The 24,015-nt window shown below is 36.6% G+C and overlaps 1 protein-coding gene across 8 annotated transcripts in view; it reads left to right on the forward strand.

Annotated features, from left to right (window-relative positions):
• Nucleotides 1–4,311: 4,311 nt before the first annotated feature.
• Nucleotides 4,312–24,015, forward strand: part of LOC149131829 (uncharacterized) — an 89,553-nt gene continuing 69,849 nt past the window's right edge. The window contains exons 1-4 of one of the 8 annotated variants that reach the window (XM_089366709.1): nucleotides 4,312–5,025; nucleotides 5,132–5,232; nucleotides 6,368–6,436; nucleotides 19,440–19,593. The gene's annotated coding sequence lies outside the window, so the exon portion shown is untranslated. Of the gene's footprint in view, nucleotides 5,026–5,131; nucleotides 5,233–5,818; nucleotides 6,108–6,367; nucleotides 6,437–19,439; nucleotides 19,594–24,015 lie in introns of those variants that run through there. The other 7 variants (XM_089366708.1, XR_016245219.1, XR_016245218.1 and 4 more) reach the window with 7 other exon arrangements.

Raw genomic sequence — 24,015 nt, forward strand, 5'->3', positions numbered from 1 at the left:
TCTGCCGCCTACAATAAAGCACTGGAAATAATTGTTACGCCCTGGAAAGACAATGTATGCAGTGAAAGGCCATATGTGTTTCAGTAAGACTCTGCACTATCACACATGGCTCTAGTAACACAGGAATGGTTGGCTGAAAATTTTCATGATCACATGACCCCTAACATTTGGCCTCCTAATTTCCCAGATCTCAATCCATTGGACTATTATATGTGGAGCGTTGTTGAGAGAGGTCAATGAACCAGTCCATAACACCAAAGATTCTATGAAAGCTGCCATAGTGAGAGTAATGTCCAAAACGAACCAGGACCACTTGATTCGAGCATGGAGAGGATTTAGATCTCATATAGAAGCAGTTGTTGAAGTTGAAGGTAGCTTTAGTGAATAACATTATAGAAAAGAAGGTTTATTTTTATCCTCATGGCATTTTTTGATAAAATTATTATCTCTTATTATATATCAGTTTTTTTTAATAACCGTAAATCTGTCCTCAAATATCTTACGCACCCTGTACACATTCGTGTATGTGTGTGTGTGTGTGTGTGTGTCTGTGTGTGTGTGTGTGTGTGTGTGTGTGTGTGTGTGTATGCATCATACCATTTTGTATATACGAAGCCTGATCATTAAATATCCGGACTGTTGCCACAGTAATGAAGCTAAACACACAGAGTCAAGTCGCTTGACACAGATTGACCTTAAATACTACTGTGCATGCGCACTAAGTTCTAATGTTCTAGCTTACTTCCGCTGTTTACTGCGACGTTTGGAAGGAAGGTGTATAGTATTGACCATGACAGAGAAAGTTGTTATGACGATACCTATTCAGAGGACTACGCAAAGTTGCAGAAAGTGTAGAGGAGTATATGAGTTGCACACAAGTGTACGAGTGGTTCAGACGTCTCCAAGATGGCCGAAAAAAATGTCGATAGTGACGAACGTTCTGAGAGACCTGCAGCCAGCAGAAATGAGAAAAACATCACAGATGTACGTGCAGCTGTGAGGGGAAATCGTCGAATCACCATCCGTGAGTTATCAGAGGATGTGCAGATTAGTCACGGTTCAGTTCAGTCAATTATCACTGAAGATTTGGATATGAGATGCGTGTCTGCCAAGTTTCTGCCAAAACTGTTTTCAGATAATCAAAAAGATACTCGGTTTTCAATTGCCCAAGATCTTGATTGTCTCGAGAACGGTGAAAACTTTTTGAAAAGTTTGTGTAAACCTCTGAGCAGGTATCACCAAACTTTTGACAAAATTTGATGCAGATTGTCTGCTCAACTTCCTCTATTATGATCAATGCGACAATCACACGCTACACACCTTCCTTCCAAGCATTGTTGTCAACAGTGAAAGTAAACTAGAACGTTAAAACATAGTGCGCATGCACAACAGTGTTCAAGGTCAATTTGTGCCAAGCGGCTTTGCTCTCCGTGCTTTAGATTCGTTACTATAGCAACAGTCCGCATACTTATTGATCAGACCACGTATCAGTTAAAATATTTGACACACTTGATCGTCGATGTATGATAGCGACTAAGTGAAAGTAATTTGTGTTTATTGAGGTATTATTTTATAGTGGCATTTGCCTGATAGTTGGAAAACGTTTGTCGTTGCATGTTTTATTCTTCGTGGGTGTTTCTTTTCACCTATTTTCTTTATTTTGTACTGAAGAGTATTCTACTGAATGTGGTAGGCACAGTGGGTACATAGAGACGTCAGTATTATAGTATCGGGCGCTTTAAATAACCAGATACATTATCAGATATCTCAGATATCACATCAAGTTGGAGAAATATGAGGAGGTAAAATTTGTATAGATTTATCAGAATAAGTTAGAGTTTGTAGCATGAGAGTTACAAAACAATGTATGTTACTAGTTCTGTGTCGGGTTAAAATGCTTAGATTTGGTTCTGTTCAGATTTTCAGGTGGGTAATAACATGAGATGGTGACCAGCATGGTGAGAAGTCTTAGTCAGAATGAGTTGAGAAGCAGCTATCAGTGAATGACTAACGGAGGTGGAACATTGCCTGCATCACTTTCGTGGTGTACAATTGCATGGTGAACGCTCCTTCCCTGGGTATCTGACCTAATTGGAACGCCAGTAGATTTGAAAGGAACGTATTGAGTGTGAGTAAAAGGTCTGTATATTCAGTCTGGCTTTGTAGTTGGATGTGAGAGAACGTACATACGTGAGGAAGACAGTGGTATTGATTTATTGTCTCCCTGATTTTCCTTGTCCCCATTTCTTTGATAAGGGCTTTTGAAGTTGGAATATTGTAAGACGAATGTTTGATTCATTTTTTTTATTGACTTTTGTTTTTACTCCTTTCTTTCCAGATTGCATCGAACTCTTTTACTAAATCAATTTATCTCTATCACATAATGCTTCAAATATAATGTTCTACTCTAATGTGTGTGTGTATGTATATATATACCATGTGTCTGTGTGTGTTTCTGAGTGAGCGCGTAAATTGCGTATATACAAGCATATGCGTGTGTGTTGGCATATGTGTGTGTGTGTGTGCGTGTGTGTGTTATAAGTGGTTCTATAATTAATCTCAATAAGTTACGTAGAGATGAAGCAGTACAATATCTACGTTTTATTACCTCACTTTCTGCCAACATCCTTTAAACTGATATAAAAACTAACCCCACCATTACCACCGCCACCACCACCACCACCAACACCACCACCACCACCAACAACAACAACATGAACCACAGCAGCAGTATCAACTATAATATTAACAACAAACAGAAAAGAAGAAGTATTTCCAAGCGTTTGAACTGACACCCTGGTATCTTCCAATAAATCCGTAAGCATTTGTTCCAGGGTATCGGTCATGTAAACTATACTAGAAGAGAGTGGTGAGGAGGGGCCAATTAGGTATCGATTAATTGACATGAAGGTCATTGAACTGATGCATGATGTAGGAGTAGAGAAGAGGTGGATATTTCGATATCGATATAGATTCTAGATACAGTCACACTGAATTGATGCTTAAATGATATTTTAATTTCGGCAAATATTGTTTATAATTTAGTGTCTCGGCAGGCTCTTTATAGCCACGGTCATAATATTATATCAGAGATGCTCAACTGAGGTTATGTCAACTTGCTATCCAACATCCTCCAATGTTATTGCATCACCATATCATCCCGCCACATCATTATGTGACATTCGATGTTATTGTTATTATTATTATTATTATTATTATTATTATTATTATTATTATTATTATTATTAAGGTCACTGCCTGGAATCGAATAATAATAAGAATAATAACATAATAATACGAATAGTAACATCGAAAAATACCTTAGGAATGAGAACCCAGGTTCGAAATTTCCCCAAGACACCTGATAAAGGCTGGAAGGTCTATCGGCCGAAACGTTGTGTTAATAGCAAACAAGATGAGGACAAATATCCGTGAAATGTAACTAATGTAAATTATTGTAAACAATGTACATAATTCCTCATCTCTTTAATATACATACATGTGTGTGTGTGTGTGTTTGTGTGTGTGTGTGTGTGTGTGTGTGCGCGCGTGTGTGTGTGTGTGTGTGTGTGTGTGTGTGTGTGTGTGTGTGCGCGCGCGCGTATTCAATCCCAGGCCTAACACTATTCGTGGCATCAGGCCTAGCTTTGAATTTTGGTGGGGGTGGTAGACTTAATATAAAAGAAATTATAGCAATGAATCTGCTTGATTTTCCTATACATTATACAAATGCAAATATGTCACGGACGAAAATGGGATACATATATTTGTGGATGTAGAATTTGCTAAAATATTAAACATATAACAATAACATAGTGAGGATGGTTTTTTTTTTGCATGTATAAACTAGAATATGTCACATTGTTTTATACTTGAAATAGGTAATACTTTACTTCATTGAAATATAGGTATAAATACAAGAAAGAAATAATTTAAAGAAAGGTAAAATGATATTGAAATAGGACACATTTAATAGGAGAGTTCTAATCGGTTTTCACCTTTTTCTTTCTATGCACAATATTATAGATAATATTTCCTAAAATGTTTTATGAATAAAGCATTTTAATAATTGGTGGACCTGTGGAAACTTTTTGAAATAGTAAAGGGATTTTGATCAGAGAAAAATTTTATGTGCAAACGAATCTCAAACCTACCGAGGGCAACATATGACTGATAAAGTGTGGACACTGTAGAAGGGAGATAAATGCCACGTTTGATCAGCTTTGCTCTTGACTTTAGTTTATTGATATGGCGAATGTAGTTGTGATAGGAAATTGACGCCATCTGAAGGTGAAGGACAAATATACATTGTTTGGGTGTAGGATAATATGCTCTGTAAGAAAAGTACATTTCGCATCGATACCAGTAACTTTCCTTGTTTTTATGAACGTGCTAACAACAGATTTCAAGAAAATAGTTGTAAAATATTTATTATTCAATTACCTTTTCAAAATGATGTAAGGGAAAGAACTGAGGTGGATAGGCAGCGCCTGCGAAATTGGGTTATTTTTGTGTTAGGAAGAAAGAAAGAAAGAAAGAAAGAAAGAAAGAAAGAAAGAAGGAAAGAAAGAAAGAAAGCAAACAAAACAAAAGCCAAGAAGGACAGCGGAAAAGTAAGAAAGAAGGAAAGGAGAGATAGAGAGGGAAAGGAAAGGAGATAAAGAGACAAAACGGGAAAGAATAAAAGAAAGTGAAGAAGAGTGAAAGAAAGTAAAAGAAAGAGGAAAATAGAAAAAAAGAAAGGAGAGGAAGAGACAATGGAGAACGAAGAAGTAATAGAGAGAAAGAATAAAAGAAGGAAAAAAGAAGAGAGTGTCAGAAAAAATAGACAGACAGACAGACAGACAGACAGGTAGATAGATAGATAGATAGATAGATAGATAGATAGATAGATAAATAGATAGATAGATAGATAGATAGATAGATAGATAGATAGATAGATAGACAGCGTGCAAGGTAACGCTCCTTACTTTTAAAAAAGTAACCTACTACGAAAAGTAAGCGAAAGGAAACTACCATTTATTTGTAAGCTTTTTGAAGAGACATTTATGAATTCATATCTATATATTTCTTTACTTTTTTTCATTTACAAGGTATTTTCTTATTTTCATAGGAAATTTCTTATTTTCAGCTTTGGTAGTTTGGCAAGAAAATTTAATGCTTTAACATTAACGTCGAGAAATGAAAGCAGTTCGGTGAGAGAAGAAAAGAGATAATAGCAACGTATTAAATGTAAGAACCCCTTAGCTATATTAATTCTTACTACATCAAATACTGGGTTGTACCATAAAATATTCATTTTCCTGTTTCCATTCTGACATTGCGTGCTTTCACTACATTTTACGCATCTAACTACTATTTCTGAGGGCTTCATTATAATATCCAGCTACCTCTATTAAAGCATTTTCATAGGAAGATATCAAAAGTACCCGTTTCCTAACGTTGTCAGCTGAGTTCCTACAGGGTGGGTGGTTGGTCTGTTTATGTTATGTACTAACTTTTCATTCTGTTGTGTTCGGGTCTGAAACTATCATTATCTAGTCTCAAGACTGTCTAGAAAATTAAATTCCTATTTCGTGAAATACTTTAATTAAATTTTTCCTAAATTACGACAGTTATGATTTCTCAATAACATTAGATACAAATCATAATCCATTTCAGGAAATATATTTCCCAATAAATCGGTCTATTATTTCACTTTCTTGAGCTGCATCATATGCTTCCATCAATACATCGAACAATTTGTTCCCTCTTTTCTTAATCTATGCTTCGTTATCGAAAAACAAACAAAAAAAAAATGATTTTCTTCTCTTCACAGTCACATTCATGTCCGGCTCGCTAGAATTGATTTCCTAAAATACAGGAACTTCATTAATAAAGAAGGCTTTGATTACTGAAGATAAAGGTCTGCTTTATCGGAGTGTGTGAATCTACAGTTTTCCTTTTCTTTTAGGTTCCGAAACCTTCCAGTGCTTTTAAAGTGCTGCACCATAATGAAGAAACGATTACTGTGAAAACGATTTTTTTCCAATTTCTTTTACTAAGTATATATAACTCTGGTTTTGCGAGGTTAATTAAACAACACTTAGGATAACTTTCGAAAATTACTTTATAGTCTTTAAATGTTATAAAAGGGTACAGGGATGCCAGACAATCTATCCTGTCATTTATTCTTGCTTCTAAGTTTTTGGCTTCTAGATTGATAAACTCTGTTTCTAGATATTTTATATAAATAATTCGTTATATCATTTGAAATCACGTGGCTCATATTGTTTGCCGAGTGGCATCAAATAATCCTTCAGTTTGCGCCGGAAGCCGTTGTACACCTTAAATATATACTCTCTTTACTCTCTTTTATTTGTTTCAGTCATTTGACTGCGGCCATGCTGGAGCACCGCCTTTTAGTTGAGAAAATTGACACCAGGACTTATTCTTTGTAAGCCTAGTACTTATTCTATCGATCTCTTTTGTCGAACCACTAGGTTACGGGGACGTAAACACACCAGCATCAATTGTCAAGCGATGTTGGGGGGGAAAAACACAGACACACAAACACACACATATATATATACATATATACATATATACCACGGGCTTCTTTCAGTTTCCGTCTACCAAATCTACTCACAAGGCTTTGGTCTGCCCTAGGTAACCCTAACCCTAACCCTAACCCTAACCCTAACCCTAACCCTATAGTAGAAGACACTTGCCCATGTATATGTATATATATATATATATATATATATATATATTTAATACAGAATGGGACAAGAGCACAAAACATCCAGACAGTTAGGTGATACAAGAAAGGGACAAATAAGAGAAAACACGGACAGGTCATTCGGAGTTTTCTCTCTTCAGTCGAGATTCAGATTATCCTTGCAATTTCGGTTTGATTGTTCTCAATATTGCTCCAATCTGGCCTGCCCCAAAGAAAAACTAAGCTAAGAGCATTAGATTCCTTGGAAGATAGCAGCGAATGTATACAAAAACAAGGACGGAAAAAGAGAACAATGTTACACAAATACAGTAGTACAAATACTGTAGGAATAATAACAGGACAAACCAACAGATGTCTTTCGACTGAGGACGAATAAGATTAAACTGGCGTGTATGGAAATAAGGCCTTACAGCCGGGATACAAGATTTCACAGGCACAGGAACAGGGAGGAATAACGATGTTGCACGTTCAACGGCCGCCCAAGAAAGAAAGGTCAAGCTTGGCCGAACACCAGTCACGTGGGAAGAGAAGAGAGAGTTGGGGGGGGGACAAAAGAATTAAGGAGGGGCGAGAAAAAGTGACAGGGACACAGTGAAGTAAAAAGTGGAGGGAGAAAAGAAGGCAAAGAAATGTGAGCGAGGGGGAATGAAAGAACGAACAGTGGAATGAACGAATAAGGTTGAAGGGGCTGATAGACAGAAATAGTCATATGTATGTATGTATGTATGTACGTACATGATGGACTTCCCCATCGAAGACATCGTATGAGTGTTCAGGTTCTTTTTGTTTTTTTTTGTTGTGTTTTGTTTTTTGTCGAACGACCTGCACAACTGATTTGTTTATAGTGACCAAATGTATGTGATGTACATTAACTCACTCCCTCCGTCAAATCAACGTTTTCTGAATAGGTGTACAGTGTCACGTGTCAAGTGTCAAAGTGATCCCAAAGCAACTACGCCATAGGTTAGTGGGGATCATGGTGCACGCCCCTGGTGATTTACTTTAATGGGGATTTTCATGTAGGCCTGGGTCTAACAAGTCAGAAAATTGATGTCGCCAGCAAAAAAAAAACAGGGATGGGAGACACCTCACATGGACTTTTTGACCACACCCACTTTTACAGCTGGAGGCAGAAAATTAGAGGTATGGAAAATTCAAGCAACCCTAACCTTGCAATTCTTCACCAAAATATTTCAAATGACCACTAAAAATGATTGCCTGGTCAAGATCTACAAGTTCAGGCAAATGATAAACAAATTTATTCTGTAAAAAGGTTACCAGAGGTCAAAAGGTCACGAACTTTAACCTTTACTCATAATATCTCGCATTCATAGGTTTTATTTATCACCAAGACCATATCAGGTTTTATTTTTATTGAAAAATTAATCAAAACAAAGGTTTACTTGTGCTTTTAATACCAGAAGTAAAAAAAGAGTTGAAAAGAAGTAGTGTTTACCCCGTGGAATATAAAATATTTCTGTACCTTTACATACTGTTTTGCACATATTGCTGAATGTGTCGAATAGAAGTAAGGCAAAATCTAGCAAGTGGTACTTTGAAATTTTTCTTTGAATCATTGCAAATGTCCGCAGATGATATTTGAGCATCAAATTATGCAAATATTTTCATCAAAGATAATAACATTTCAGAAGATTCTTGATGCCTTCCTTGTAGTCTATTGCCTTCTTGTTACCCAAGAAATTCTCACAGATCCAACTGAAAATATTCCAGGCAGGCAGCTCCAGTTCATCCAGTGTCGTCTTGAAGTTGACATCTTTGAGGTCAAAAGTAAGCAAAAGTTGACCGTACCTACACTATAGCAGTATGTTATACATGATCGTTATGAAATGTGCCATATAATTTTAATATTGAAACAAATGCCGGCTTGTATAATATTTTCTATCGTTCAAGTTTAAGCAAGATCCATTTCAAGTGTTGCGGCAGTTACCTTCCTTCCTGGTAGGTATATACACAGAATTAAAACAATGGATGTACGAGTTTGCTTTAAAGCTCTTCAGATCATTAAAATTTGAATTAACACATTTCCAGTAAGCATTCATCCTAATTCTTACCTGGTTGCATCTTATTTTCACGACAGTTATATCTGTTCTTCGTTTCATTAACTTTGTAACGCATTGGACTTCGTCCCATCCACAAACGCCACATAATTGTCAAAGATGACAACATTATTTGTGAACCATCTATTACATTCATGAACCATTTCAAGTGTCCGATTAATAATCATCACCATCACTTCCAGTATCACTGTCCGATCCTACTCTGTCAAAGAAATCACTTTCACTAAGTTCACTGTCACTATCAGGGTCAGAATGTGATGTGCAAGTTTCATCTTCTAGTTCTTCTTCCAGAAAATCCACCAACTGACGCAGATTCACTTCACCCTCTGTCCACTTCAGCTTCCTGATTCCAGCTTCCATTGTCCATCCATGTCCTTCGTCTGGTCTAGGCACTGAAGGCTTTGCAATGTTCGCGAGCTTCCATATCCTGGTCTGGAAGTTGCTTCGCCGAACATATTCCTTGAGAACGTTTCTATATGGGGGCAGTGAAGCGAGATCGAATTGTCTAGATTTTGTGAAATCATTCTTTGCTCGCACTTTGCTCGCAAGACTGTGAACTGCAATGTATTCACCTTTATTGTCCTTTTGTTACCATACAGCACACATGTGAACCTCTCCAGTTTCAAACAGAATTTGAAGTCCTTCTAGGAATCTAGCATGGTGAAGTAAGATGAAAAATATGTCTGAATCGGAAGTCATCACGCGAACGGATTTGCATCCCCGTTGTTTGGCATACATGCAATACAGGATCACACAAGTGTCAGTTTCTTCTTGTGAAGATTCGAGAGAGTCTATTTCTTGACAGAATGTGTTATGTCCATCCGATGTCAACTGGTACGCTTTTCCTTCACATATTAGTACCATCTCATGTCCAGTGAGAATGTCGGCAGTCAATTCACTCCTCCAAGTTGAGAGCAAAAGCTAAATGAACTGTGTCTTGTTCTCATCATTTGCAAGGAAGATTTTCCAGTCTTTCAGACGCTTTGTTCTCTCACCGCTCAGGATAAGTTTGTCGCCAACACCTCGTCTGTTTCGTTCCACCCACTTTACAGAGTCTTCATTGTACATGTCAGTAGATTTCCAGCTTCTATGATGAAGCTCTCTTTTAGATCAGGTAACTGTGCATCATCACATTCTATCACAACATGTTCGAAGGCGTTCGATTTGTCTGTTTTTGCTAAAACTCCGTCTGCACATCCAATGCTGTATAGAACAGGCGTCGATGGGTATGTCAGCAGTATGTCAAGGTCAAGTTTCCAATCAATCTGTGCTTGAGACTTCACTAGTAAGTGAAACGCTATGTTTCCCTGCTGCTTGTACTCGACAACTTTGTTTTGAGAAGTTGAGAGTTTCATGGACTTGTGCATGTGTGCCATGGTTTTCAAATTTGGGCATTTAATAGAACCAAAGAAGCCATCCTTTTTCATTAGTGTGTTTTCTATGAAGTCTTCCTTTGCTACCTACCAACAGTCTCAGCAGTGAGGACGTCCTTCGCAACTTCTTCTGAAGCTGGAGCGCCTGATGATAAGATTGCACAACTTTCCATCATCTGCGATGTTGAAAGGGTTGTTAAAGCACTTGATAGCTGCAATAGTCCTTGAGACAAGTTTCTCGCTGGTCGCAATTTCACAAGGGTGAACATCCTGATGTTGCAGTGCTTTTTCTTCTTCATCAGACATTCCCGATAGACAAAATGTAGTCTGAAGGAATTTGGCTCGTTCTTTATCTGATTTCGTCAATCGTTTATAGGCACTGTAGTTTGTCTGCAGACTACTAATGCCCACTCCAGTCGAGCCAGTTCCACCTTTTGATTTTGCATGCTTCATAAAAGTTTCTTCGATTGTCTTGTCGACACACCTATTTCCTGGAATAAAGGATCTCGCCACACTGACTGCACCTCTCTTTAACAGATCCTCCGCACCGGGATGAGTATATTTAGTGTTGGCAATAAGCATCAAAAAGAATGTGAGGTACCGGGCATGGTTGTGTCCTCCGAAGGCGAAGAAGATGTCAGGCATAATGCAGAGGTACTGTGCGTTTACTGTAAAGTTATTTGTCTTTACAACTTGTAGAAGGCACATTGTCAACCAAACATGGTCGATGTATGACATCCAAAGCGCAGCAGTCTTTCTATGTTGGCCTGAGCGAATGTTCTCACCAAAATAGAGGCATTCCCCAATGTATGAACAAATTTCCTGATCATTCAATGCTGCATTTTCATTCTCCTTGCTGGGAGATGTTGCGAGTCTCTCAATACAATCCCTGGAAGACTTCAGTAGCTTTCCAAATGGTACTTCTTCATCCCGATTTTGTAGAAAACAAGACAGCACCAATCTCTCAAGAGCTTCCATCAGAACTCTGTGGAAGTTAAGTGAGCGTACATAGTTCTTGGCTGAAATGATACCCATCAAAGATCCAGATGTCGTAAGACCGGCTTCAAGTAAGATTTCAGCGAATCCCGTTCCATCCATCTTCTCGAATATCTTCAGATGCTGGAGAACATCTTCAGATGCTGGAGAACATCTTCAGATGTTGGAGTCACAGGCTAGATGGAATGTTCCAATCATGATGATGTGGTCCTCATACCGGCGTGTGTTGCTCCATACTAACAGAAACGCTTCCATACACACATCAAATGTAGAGATGACAAAATGCTATCCAACTTCTCGTGAAGCTTCTTCCAATTACTTTGGGCATTCCTGTATGACTCTGATGTTTGTGATTGTGTGAGGTCTGATCGGAGAATACTCAATGGTTGTCAGTTGTACAAGAGCATCTCCAGTCAGTGAGACATATCCTCCCCAGCCGGGCACTCTCTGCTTTCTAACAGCACTGTGCCGGCGAACGATGATCCAGAGAAGATTTCTTTGCATTTCTCTTGCAATTGCTCTCTCACCATCATCAATCAACTTGTTGACTACCTTAAATTGTGAAAAATTCCGTTTGCACATGTAACAGTCTGCAAGAACTCGCTCGGGCACTAATTTTAGTGATCTCTGCCCTGTTCTTGTGCTCAGCATAGCTGGCTGTGTTCCTTCAAAATTGAGCGTGGTTAAAAGCATCCCAGTTTTTTTTGTCTGGCAACATCACTTTTCTACATGAAAATACACATTAAAGTAAATCACAAGTGGGGTGCACCATGACTCCCACTAGTCCGTAGCTTAAACGTAAGATGAAGTGTTTTGCTCAAGAACACAGCCCACCACCTGGTCTAAGCATTGAAACCACGATCTCGCGATCGTGAGTGCAACATCCTAACAACAGGGCCACGTGTCTTCACACACACACATATGGGTATAATCGTTAAGTTTCATGCGGATGCACACCATCTTCAGATGGATAATAATCAAATAATTTTATTCAAATAACGTTTATTTATTAATATTCAGTATCCATAGTGATATGTCTTAAATACCCTTTTAAACTGAATGATAAATATTTTAGATGGGTTTTCAATGAAAAATGCTATCAAAACAACTGTTCGTAAATAAATTACGTTTTTCATATAATTATAAAATTCGCAGATGGATTTTGAACGAAAAAATATCAACCATATAGCGATCCTTCAATGGCATTCGATGTCCATGGCAACATGTTGCAAACATTTCGTTTGACTTTTAAACCACTTTTTCATTAACCATTCAATATTATGTATCCAAAATTGCTTCAGATCTCCATAGATACTTTCCCACAGACCTGTAAATATAGGAAGAAATATTTTAAAGGTTACTTTCAGAAGGCCCACCCCAAATTAAAAAGCATTTTATCTATAGAAAATAAACTTAATAATTCATGAGCAAATAACATTATCTGTAAATAGAGATTTATGCATCCTTATTGAAATGCCAGGATGATTCCTTTTTCTATAGTGGAAATATGATTTCAAATTCTTAAACCAAGCTACTCTAGTATGACGAGGTGGGGAGGATATTTAAGACTCGCTACCTTAATCATATTTGATCATTTCAGAATGCTTTGAAGAAAATGGCATAGCTCTTGAAGTTATAAATTCGGAATTCATAAACTATAGATCAAAAATTGCAACCTTGCATTACGAAATATTTCTTTCAAAGGATCTTTCGTCTTGCAAGTTATTTGGTGACACCACCAGTGCTGGTGCATCTAGTCCACACTGTAAAGTGGTTGGTGTAAAAACAATGCTAAACTAGGCCTCGTCGGTGCTGGTGCCACGTAAAAAGCACGCAATCCACTCTGTAAGGTTGTTGGTGTCAGCAACGGGGATCCAGCTGTAAAAATCATGCCAAAACAGTGAAGCCTGGTGCAGTCTTCTGCCTAGCCAGCCCTTGTCAAACTGACCAACCCATGGCACCATGAAAAACGGACTTTAAATGATGATGATGATGATGATGACAACGACGATGATATGTGGGTATGTATACATACACACACACATATATATATATGTATATATATATATATATATATATATATATATATGTATATATATATATATATATATATATATATATATATATATATATATATATATATATATATTGCGTTTTTCATATAATTATAAAATTCGCAGATGGATTTTGAACGAAAAAATATCAACCATATAGCGATCCTTCAATGGCATTCGATGTCCATGGCAACATGTTGCAAACATTTCGTTTGACTTTTAAACCACTTTTTCATTAACCATTCAATATTATGTATCCAAAATTGCTTCAGATCTCCATAGATACTTTCCCACAGACCTGTAAATATAGGAAGAAATATTTTAAAGGTTACTTTCAGAAGGCCCACCCCAAATTAAAAATGATTGACCGTTGACTGAACACTATTCAATTTTTTTTCTCCGTGTTTTTCTCCTTGTCTCCGTATTCTTTCTGTTGAAGAGCGTAGCTCGAAACGTCAAAGACTTTCCGTATTCCCGAGCGTCATACTAATATATACTTTTGTTATTTACACCACCTGTCCTCGTCTGTTGTTATTTTTTGTATATTCTCCCATATATATATATATATATATATATGTATGTATATATATATATATATATATTATTTTGTTTAAAAGAGTTCCAACACTGTCTGTTTTTTATGTTTTATTTATATTCCTGCAGAACCAATGTGGGGTATAGAATATGGAATATACAATATATAATATAATATACAATATATGATATAAAATAAAATAAAATAAAAATGGATGGCACCATGAAAGAAAGTATTGAATGTAGATGAAATATTGAGTGTTCAATATAAAGGATCAAATATATAAATATATAAATATAAATATATAAAGGCGACTCGAGTTTCAGGGCTATTTCCCTTCGTCATGGCCGGTATGACAGACTTTAACAGACTGTAATAAGTTGGCTGGTTTTCTGTCTTTTATACCAATTCCTTTGGACGGCAGCAGTAGGTGTTTGGCTATTTTTAGAATTGATGTCAAATCTATTTTTAGAAATGATGATATTTTAATTTATTGTTTTGTGTGGGTTGTAGGGATAAGATTTTAAAACCCCAGTAGGTGTTTGGCTGTTCTTAGAAATGATGCCAAATCTATTTATAGAAATGATGATATCTGAGAGATTTTTTGTGTTATGGTTACAGGGATAAGATTTTTAAACCCCAAGTAAGATGGATTTAATCATTGTTTGTTAAGAGTGGGTTTGAATTTCTTAATAAAGTCCTTTTCTCTGCATTTTCTTTCAATTTCATTCCGGTTGTAAAATTTATGGAATGGAAATATAATAAAAGTTTGATGACCACATATTGCTAGATGGTTACTCAGTGGTATTTGGCGGACTTCTGGGTTTTTAATCTGTTGTCGATGTACCCGTGAGCGTTCCGATAGTGCATTACCTGTCTGGCCAACGTACAATTCTTCACAATTAGGGCATTTGATGCAGTAGATTAGATTTCTACTTTTGCAGTTCATGTTCGCATTGGTGAATATTTTCCCTGTTTTTGTGTTCATATATGGGCCGGTATGGATTGATCGGCATGTGCCGCATCGGCTATCATTGCATTTGGATACAGTGAATGTTTGATTTTTGTTGCTGAGGTCAAACCTTGCCTTTGTTAATAGTTTTTTCAAGTTTTTAGGTTGGTCTCTTACTGAGAGTTATATTTTGATCTGTAATGATAATTCTCAATTCCTTACTTTGTGCAAGGATCGGTAAGTTCGCTTTGGCGATATTAAAGATGTTCTGGTGACATGGATTTTGTGTCACTATAAATGGAATGATCTTTTCCTGTTTGTCTTTTCTTTGCGGTGTCCTCAGTTGTTGTATGGGTATTTTCGAAGCCCGCTGAATACCATTTTCTATGAGTCGTGATGGGTATTTTTGCTTCAGTAGAAATTCTTTCAGTTCCATCAGGCGTTGATTTCTGGTCTCTATATCCTCTACAATAGTACATATTCTCCTGGCTAGGCAGTATGGTATGTTGCGTTTTGTATGGGGTGGATGGCACGATTTAAAGTTCAAGTATTGGTGTGTGTCTGTGTGTTTGTAATATATATCTGTGGTAATGGCGGTGTTCTTTTTAATTACCATTATATCTAGAAATGGTATTTTGCTACTGTTCATCTCCTTTGTAAATTGGATGGATGGGTGTAGGTTGTTCAGGAGGGTGTTAAATTCTTCCACAATGCTTTGAGGTTTGGTCCAGATTATGAAGCAATCGTCCAGGTATCTCTTCCATGCTTTTTCTATAAGCTTCCTAAATTCGGTGTTATATCTCTCCTTTATTTCCTGGTAGAGTTTTTGTTCCAAGTAACCCATCACCGAATTCGCATAAACGGGGGCAAACCTCGTCCCCATAGCCGTGCCTTTAATTTGGATATAGTTCTTACCATTGAAGAAGAACGTATTATTTTCCAGGATAAGTCTCACTGATTCTAGTGTAAATGTCACCGTGTACCTGTTGGGAATTGCTTCTCTGTGTTTGTTTACCCAGTATTCAACCGCCTTTATTCCTAAATCATGTGGGATATTTGTGTATAGGCTTACTACATCGAAGCTCAGTAGGATTGAATTTGTTTCAGTGGTTTTGGGAAGATGGGATAAAAAGTCGATGTCATCCCGAATGAAACTGGGTATGTATGTACAAAGTGGCTTCAAAAGAATGTCGATGAAATTGCTTAGACGGTGAGTAGGGCATACTGGGCCAGCTATAATTGGTCTAAGTTTTAAATCTTTTGGATGTAGCACTTTTATGTATTCACTTCCTTGTTCCTTTACTCCCTGTTGAATATCTTCTGACTTATGTATTTTGGGTAAGCCGTAAAAGTTACTGGGTTTTGGTTCGAAGTTGGTGATGTAGTCTCTTTCATTGTCAGTGAGTGAGTTGTAGTGTTTAGAAACTAGGTGGTTGATCTTCTTCATGATGTGGTGGTCTATGTTCGAGGGTATTTCACAATAGAAGGTTGTGTCATTTAGTTGTTCCTCAACTAAATCCTTGTAGTATTCCACATCCATGATGACGATTGACACCCTTTATCTGCTTGTTTAATTATTATTGTTTCATCATTTTGTATGCGTTTAAGTGCAGATATCTCTGATTTGTTAATGTTCGGCCTAATTTTGGTATTTTATTTTAGGGGGAAGTTTGATAGGGTGTCAATATATTGGTCCAGGTAGATATTTCTGCCTTTTGGTGGGGGTGAAATTTGATTTATTCCTCACTAAAGAATCTTCGGTTTCATTATTATTTTTATTATTAATATTGGTGGTGAAGAATTCGACAAGTCGTAATTTGCGACAGAATTTCTGGATATCTTCCTTTAGTTCATGGTGGTTGACTGTTGGTGTAGGTGTAAATTTCAGGCCTTTTAACAGAAGTTGGGTTTCATCATTGTCAAGATCTCTTCTGGAAAGATTAATTATCTTAGGGTCTATGTGTCCAATTGTTTTGGGTATGTTACTTCTTGGAGTGTTTCTTTCTCCGGTGTTTGTTGTCCTGACATTAAAAAATGAATTATTTTCTGTTTATGGTTACTATTTTTGTTGGTGTTGATTTGAAGTTTGTGTTTTCGTTGTGTTATTTTACCTGGTGTTGTTATGTTTGCCTTCCTATTTTCAGAATTAAATATCTTCTTTTTCAATTTGTAAGTATTGGTTTTAGTGATCTGAGAGGATGGTCTGGTATTGTTTCTGGTTCTAGGCCGGTTTTTTTCCCCGTTTTTTTGTAGGTAATCTTTATTGAGGTTTTGAAAATGATCTGGTGTTCCTACGTCTAAAGGTCTGATCAGAGAAATATTTATTTTGTTCATGTCTTTTGTTTATAATGTGTAGATTAGGGTGTTTGCGTACAAAAGGGGAAGAGTTCTTACCGTAGTTCCTCTTTGATTCTTGGTGGGATGGGCGTTGATGTTGCCTCATGCCAGAGAGGAAATGCACTATCGGAACGCTCACGGGTACATCGACAACAGATTAAAAACCCAGAAGTCTGCCAAATACCACTGAGTAACCATCTAGCAACATGTGGTCATCAAACTTTTATTATATTTCCATTCCATAAACTTTACAACCGGAATGAAATTGAAAGAAAATGCAAAGAAAAGGACTTTATTAAGAAATTCAAACCCACTCTTAACAAACAATGATTAAATCCATCTTACTTGGGGTTTAAAAATCTTATCCCTGTAACCATAACATAAAAAATCTCTCAGATATCATCATTTCTATAAATAGATTTGGCATCATTTCTAAGAACGGCCAAACACCTACTGGGGTTTAAAAATCTTATCCCTACAACCCACACAAAACAATAAATTAAAATATCATCATTTCTAAAAATAGATTTGACATCAATTCTAAAAATAGCCAAACACCTACTGCTGCCGTCCAAAGGAATTGGTATAAAAGACAGAAAACCAGCCAACTTATTACAGTCTGTTAAAGTCTGTCATACCGGCCATGACGAAGGGAAATAGCCCTGAAACTCGAGTCGCCTTTATATATTTATATTTATATATTTATATATTTGATCCTTTATATTGAACACTCAATATTTCATCTACATTCAATACTTTCTTTCATGGTGCCATCCATTTTTATTTTATTTTATTTTATATTATATATTGTATATTATATTATATATTGTATATTCCATATTCTATACCCCACATTGGTTCTGCAGGAATATAAATAAAACATAAAAAACAGACAGTGTTGGAACTCTTTTAAACAAAATAATATATTCCTCTATACACAATCATACAAAAAAACCACCTTTTTTGTATTTATTTATACTCGCATATATATATATATATATATATATATATATATATATATATATATATATACATATGTGTGTGTGTGTGTGTGTGTGTGTGTGTGTGTGTGTGTGTGTGTGTGTTAATGTAAACCTCGTGGGCATCGGTACCATTTTCCTCTTTCTCCGTTCTTCCATTCTCCGAACTTTCCATCTTTCCGACGAAGGGCTACGCCCGAAACGTCATACACTCTCTCTTTCCTTTCCTGAGCGTCCAATAATACTATCCATATCACGTCCTCACTTTGTTGTTTTTTTGTTTTTTTGTTATTGTTTTTTTTAACTATATATATATATATATATATATATATATATATATACACACACATATATATATATATATATATATATATATATATATATATATATATATATATATATATATATATATATATATATATATATATATATAGTCTTTTAGTTGTTTCAGTCATTAGACTGCAGCCATGCTGGGGCACTACTTTGATGAATTTTTGTCGAATGTATCGACCTCAGCACTTTTATTTTTTTGTGAATGGTACTTATTCTATCGGTATCTTTTGCCGAACCGCTATTGTTACGGGGAGGTAAGCACACCAACACCATTTGTCAAGTGGTGACGGGGAGGGGGACAAACACAGACATAAACACAGACACCTTTATACATATACGATGTGCTTCCTTCAGTTTCCGTCTACTGAATCCGCTCACAAGGTTTTCGTCAGCCCAAGGTTATAGGAGAAAGCACTTCCCCAAAGTGCCGCGCAGTGTGTCTGAACCCAGCACCATGTGGTTGGGAAGCAAACTTGTTACCACACAGCCACTCTTGCATCTATGCACAGTCACTACTGCGCAAATGTACAGTTATTCTTGCGTCTATCCACAGCCACTCATAGACACATTTATGATTTATGTATGTATGTATGTATTATGTGTGTATGTATATATGTATGTATGTATGTATACACACTTACACACACACACACACACACACACACACACACACACACACACACACACACACACACACACAAACACAAACGCACAAACACGCGCACATATGTATCAACAAATAACAACAGATGGATAATGGTTCATTCGCTACAGCTGTTGCAAACAAGTTTTCTTTATTAATAAATAGAGTTATTACATCATAAAAACCGTTTTCATCAGGTGAGTATACACGAATTAAGCACTTAAAAAAACATTCCAAGAATCAGAATCATGTACCACTTCATTATTCCCTGACTAACTTCACTAAAGAATGATTTGCTTACCCTATTAGTTCATACAGGAATAAGTTTATTTCATATTATTTTAAATCTTTAACTAACTGGAAAACTTGTTTGAAACAGTTGTAGTGAATGAACTAATATCCATCTGCTGTTGTTATTTGTTTATTATTCACCCTAGTCGGAACCTGCAATTAGCATAGATCTGGAGACTATTAAATGCAGTACAATTGGTGCAGTGTGTGTTCCTAGCCACAGCCTTGAGACTCGTGGTATATTCAGTCGGGCGCTTGTGATCGCATTTGCAACTGGAATATTAATCCGTCTTTACTTCGGTACGTATATGTTCCTCTAATTTTGCTTTGTAAACGATTGCTATTTCTTTGACCCGAACTTGGTACTTGGTACTTGGTACTTTACTATTTAGGTACCTGATTCACTTGGATCCTGGACTATATATATATATATATATATATATATATATATATATATATATATATATATATATATATATATATATATATATATATACAGAGTGAGAGAGAGAGAGAGAGAGAGAGAGAGAGAGATTTAATCCATAACCATGAATCCGATAAAATTTATTTTATCAGACTCAACGGTTAAGGATTAAAATTGTGACTCTCAGATCTTTTGCTTTGAGTTCCTTCTTGTATGCCACCTGTAAATGATCTTTTGAACTTGTCCTCTTCGTGAAAATGCGTGTGAATATCTGTGTGTGTGTGTGTGTGTGTGTGTGTGTGTGTGTGTGTGTGTGTGTGTGTGTGTGTGTGCGTGCGTGCGTGCGTGCGTGCGTGCGTGTGTGTGTGTATGTATTTATACATGCATGCATACACACAAACATATATGTTTAAACAATGTAAACAATCACACAAAAATACAAAGAGAAGCACTAAAAACAGAGTCATTAAAATCAGGAGACAATAAAATCAATATATATTATCCTATGCCCTGATTTCCCATTTCGCAAGTTTTTCATAATTTATCTCAAATCTTACATCTAGTTGAGCACAGATAACGCGAATGAAATTTCTCTTTCAGCGTGATGGTATTACTACTCCGATTTTATTAGCTATGCATTGTTTCCTTTCTTTTTGTAGTAATCGTCCCATATATTGAAGCAACTAAATCTTTAAAGATATCCTTTCTATCGGTAATGATACTGTTTAAGGTACGAAACCTGAAATCAAGTTTTAGTGTATAATAATGCATATAATGTATGTCAATTTAAATAGTAATATATTAATTTGCCCATATGGTGTGTGCATGTGCTTGTGTGTGTGTGTGTGTGTGTGTGTGTGTGTGTGTGTGTGTGTGTGTGTGTGTGTGTGTGTGTGTGTGTGTGTGTGTGTTACTTGTGTGTGTCATTGGCAGAAAGCAATAAGCTGACATAAGGAGATAAAGCTTTAATGAAGTTAAATGAAAAGAAATATTTTTAGGGTTCATGTAAAAAAAAAGTGACGATGAGAGACAGCAGATAATGAACGCAAGATGATGGAATCGTAAAAGTAGAACAGAATGGCAGTGACTGCAGTAGGAGGAGGTAGATTAAAAAGAAGAAAAGGGCGGGGGAGGAAGAGAAAATTTTAAAAGCTAAGAATTGAATGAAGTAAACTAATTCAAACAAAAGAATGACAGAGCAATGAATATGAGGGAGAAAAAGAATGGATGTGTATGTGTATCTGTATATCGCATTATGCGCAAGAAATGCCCCACACACACACTCCACACACTCACACACACACAGAGTAAATAACATGAAATACGAAAACAAATGAGTTAAATACGCAAATAACGAGAGAAAAAAGAGCAAGTAAGACAAAGAATGACCCTTCATTAGTTGTCGGTTACCCATTTCGAGCAATAAGTATATATACATATATATATATATATATATATATATATATATATATATATATATATATATATATAAGCAATGTTAAATCTCTGAACGAGGTATTAATAGTAACTGCACGATAAAGTGAAGTATATTTGGCACTTAAATGTGGCTGACCCCGAGGGGTGGATGTTACTGTTGCTTTTAGCCCGAGGAGGACATCTCCTCCAGCTGGCTATCGACACACATCTGTGTCCTGTCTGTATTCGCCAAGGGAAGTTATCTCCAGCTGGAGGAGATGTCCTCCTGAGGCTAAAAGCAACAGTAACATCCACCCCTCGGGGTCAGCCACATTTAAGTGGCAAATATACTTCACTTTATCGTGCAGTTACTGTTAATACCTCGTTCAGAGATTTAACATTGCTTGTTTTCACTTTTTCGATATCAGTGAATAATTTCACTGGAAAAAGTTATATATATTTGCCAAGGGATGTCTTTTACATCGAAGGTCGGCGATTGTCGTACGCTGAAGAAGGGAAATAACCCTGAAACTCGAGTACGTACGTATCGTAGATCAAGATGGGAAAGATAACTTCCCTTGGCAAATACAGACAGGACACAGATGTGTGTCGATAGCCAGCTGGAGGAGATGTCCTTCTGGGGCTAAAAGCAACAGTAACATCCACCCCTCGGGGTCAGCCACATTTAAGTGGCAAATATACTTCACTTTATATATATATATATATATATATATATATATAAGGAGTGGCTGCGTGGTAAGTAGCTTGTTTACCAACCACATGGTTCCGGGTGGCACCTTGGGCAAGTGTCTTCTACTATAGCCTCGGGCCGACCAAAGCCTTGTGAGTGGATTTGGTAGACGGAAACTGAAAGAAGCCCGTTGTATATATGTATATATATATATGTATGTGTGTTAATGTGTCTGTGTTTGTCCCCCCCCCACCACCATCGCTTGACAACCGATGCTGGTGTGTTTACATCCCCGTAACTTAGCGGCTCGGCAAAAAGAAACCGATAGAATAAGTACTAGGCTTAGAAAGAATAAGTCCTGGTGTCGGTTTGCTCGACTAAAGGCGGTGCTCCAGCATGGTCGCAGTCAAATGATTGAAATAAGTAAAAAGAGTAAAAGGAGTATATATATATATATATATATATATATATATGTGTGTGTGTGTGTGTGTGTGTGTATGTACATTTATAAGTGTGTGTACGTATATATGTATACATATATACAGAACAAGTGAGTGAGTAAGAGAGTGAGAAAGAGAAAGAGAGAGAGAAAGAATTAGGCTAAATTCTCAAGTGTCAGACACTGTTGCTATAGTAACAAGATATGACGTCAAATGGCCGCCATGTAGCCTAAGACGGAAGTTTCGTTGACTTTCAGTGAATTATAAAAATGATTTTGCTTCCAGAATATTTGGATCAGTTTAACTGGTCAATGTTTTCGTCGTCGTCGTCGTCGTCGTTGTCGTGGTTGTTGTTTTTTTAGCGCACATCATCCCCAATCAAAATGACTTACAATCAAAAGCGTCCAAACCTTCACCAGCCTGTTTGTATATCAAGGACTACATTATCAACGTGTCTTTCATATATTTTAAGATGGTAAAGTGAGATCTGTGGTAAATTGACTCTTATTTCTAGAAGGCCAAGGGACTATTCAGGCAATCTTCATATCACATGTATACTCTTCTATATCTCAGCCACGTAAAACGGACGTAAAACAGTTAATTTCAGCAGAATTTAAAATGGGAACTTAAAGTATTTTGATCCATTTTTCTGTTACTTGAAGAACTCTAACCCATGCCATAGCATAATCCTGTGCGGAGTTGTGAAAACTGACATACGAGGAACGACTTGGTGAATTGTGATATATCACTATATCCATTGTGACATATCACTATATCATTAGTCTCAGTGAACATGAATGATATGGAATGAAACGACCTTTGAGATGTCAGTATCTATAGAAATAATATACTACAATAGTAAAACTTTCTATCAATGAACAGAATTTACTTCAACAGCGTAAGCGTATAACATGGTTTTCTTAAACTCTGTATAAGTGCCTGCATTGCTTGGACGTTAACTGAAATTTTAGTAATAATTATAAGAATTGTTTCTAATTTAGACACTAGACCAGCATTTTTGGTAGGAGAAGTTTAGCGGATTACGTTAATCCTAATAACTGATACTAGTCTTTCATTTTGTCGAACACGGAAGGATGAAAGTCAATGTCGAACTCGGTGGAATTTGAACTCGGAACCTTAAGATCCGGAAGAAATACCGCAAATCCACATCCCTTAACAATAACAACAGCAATTAGCCACCTCCTCCAACATTTTCGGCCTTGTGCCTATAATAATAATAATAATAATAATAATAATAATAATAATAATAATAATAATAATAATAATAATAATAATAATAGTAACGATGCCCTGATACAGTACCACGCACTGGCTCGTATGGCTTCTGATCTTAACTGATTGGAAGTGTTACCATGTACATGTTTTGTCTTAGTATAAAAGATGGGCTACAACAAATATTCTGCTCAATACTACAAATTTGCTTGTCAGTTGTTTGATCTTAACCAGTTGAGCTTTCCCTTAGTGGCTGATGACATGTGCATCTCTGATCACAAGCAGGAGTAGTGGGAGAGTATCATAGCCATGTATTGAGAAGGAATCCTTGGGGTTTGAATTATTCACCTCTGGAAACGTGTGTTTCGTTCAACATCCTTAAGCAAACCTTATTCCGGAATCTTTTGAGTGGTATGGGTTATTCGACTTGAGAAAAATTCTAACTGGACCCCTACTTGCAAGGTCATGCACTGTTTATCTTGATATTAGATCACCATGTCGCGGATGTATATGTTTCT

The sequence above is a fragment of the Octopus bimaculoides genome, chromosome 19 (genome assembly GCF_046866305.1).
Source record: "Octopus bimaculoides isolate indiv1 chromosome 19, ASM4686630v1, whole genome shotgun sequence".
In the NCBI taxonomy this organism is placed as follows: Eukaryota; Metazoa; Mollusca; class Cephalopoda; order Octopoda; family Octopodidae; genus Octopus; species Octopus bimaculoides.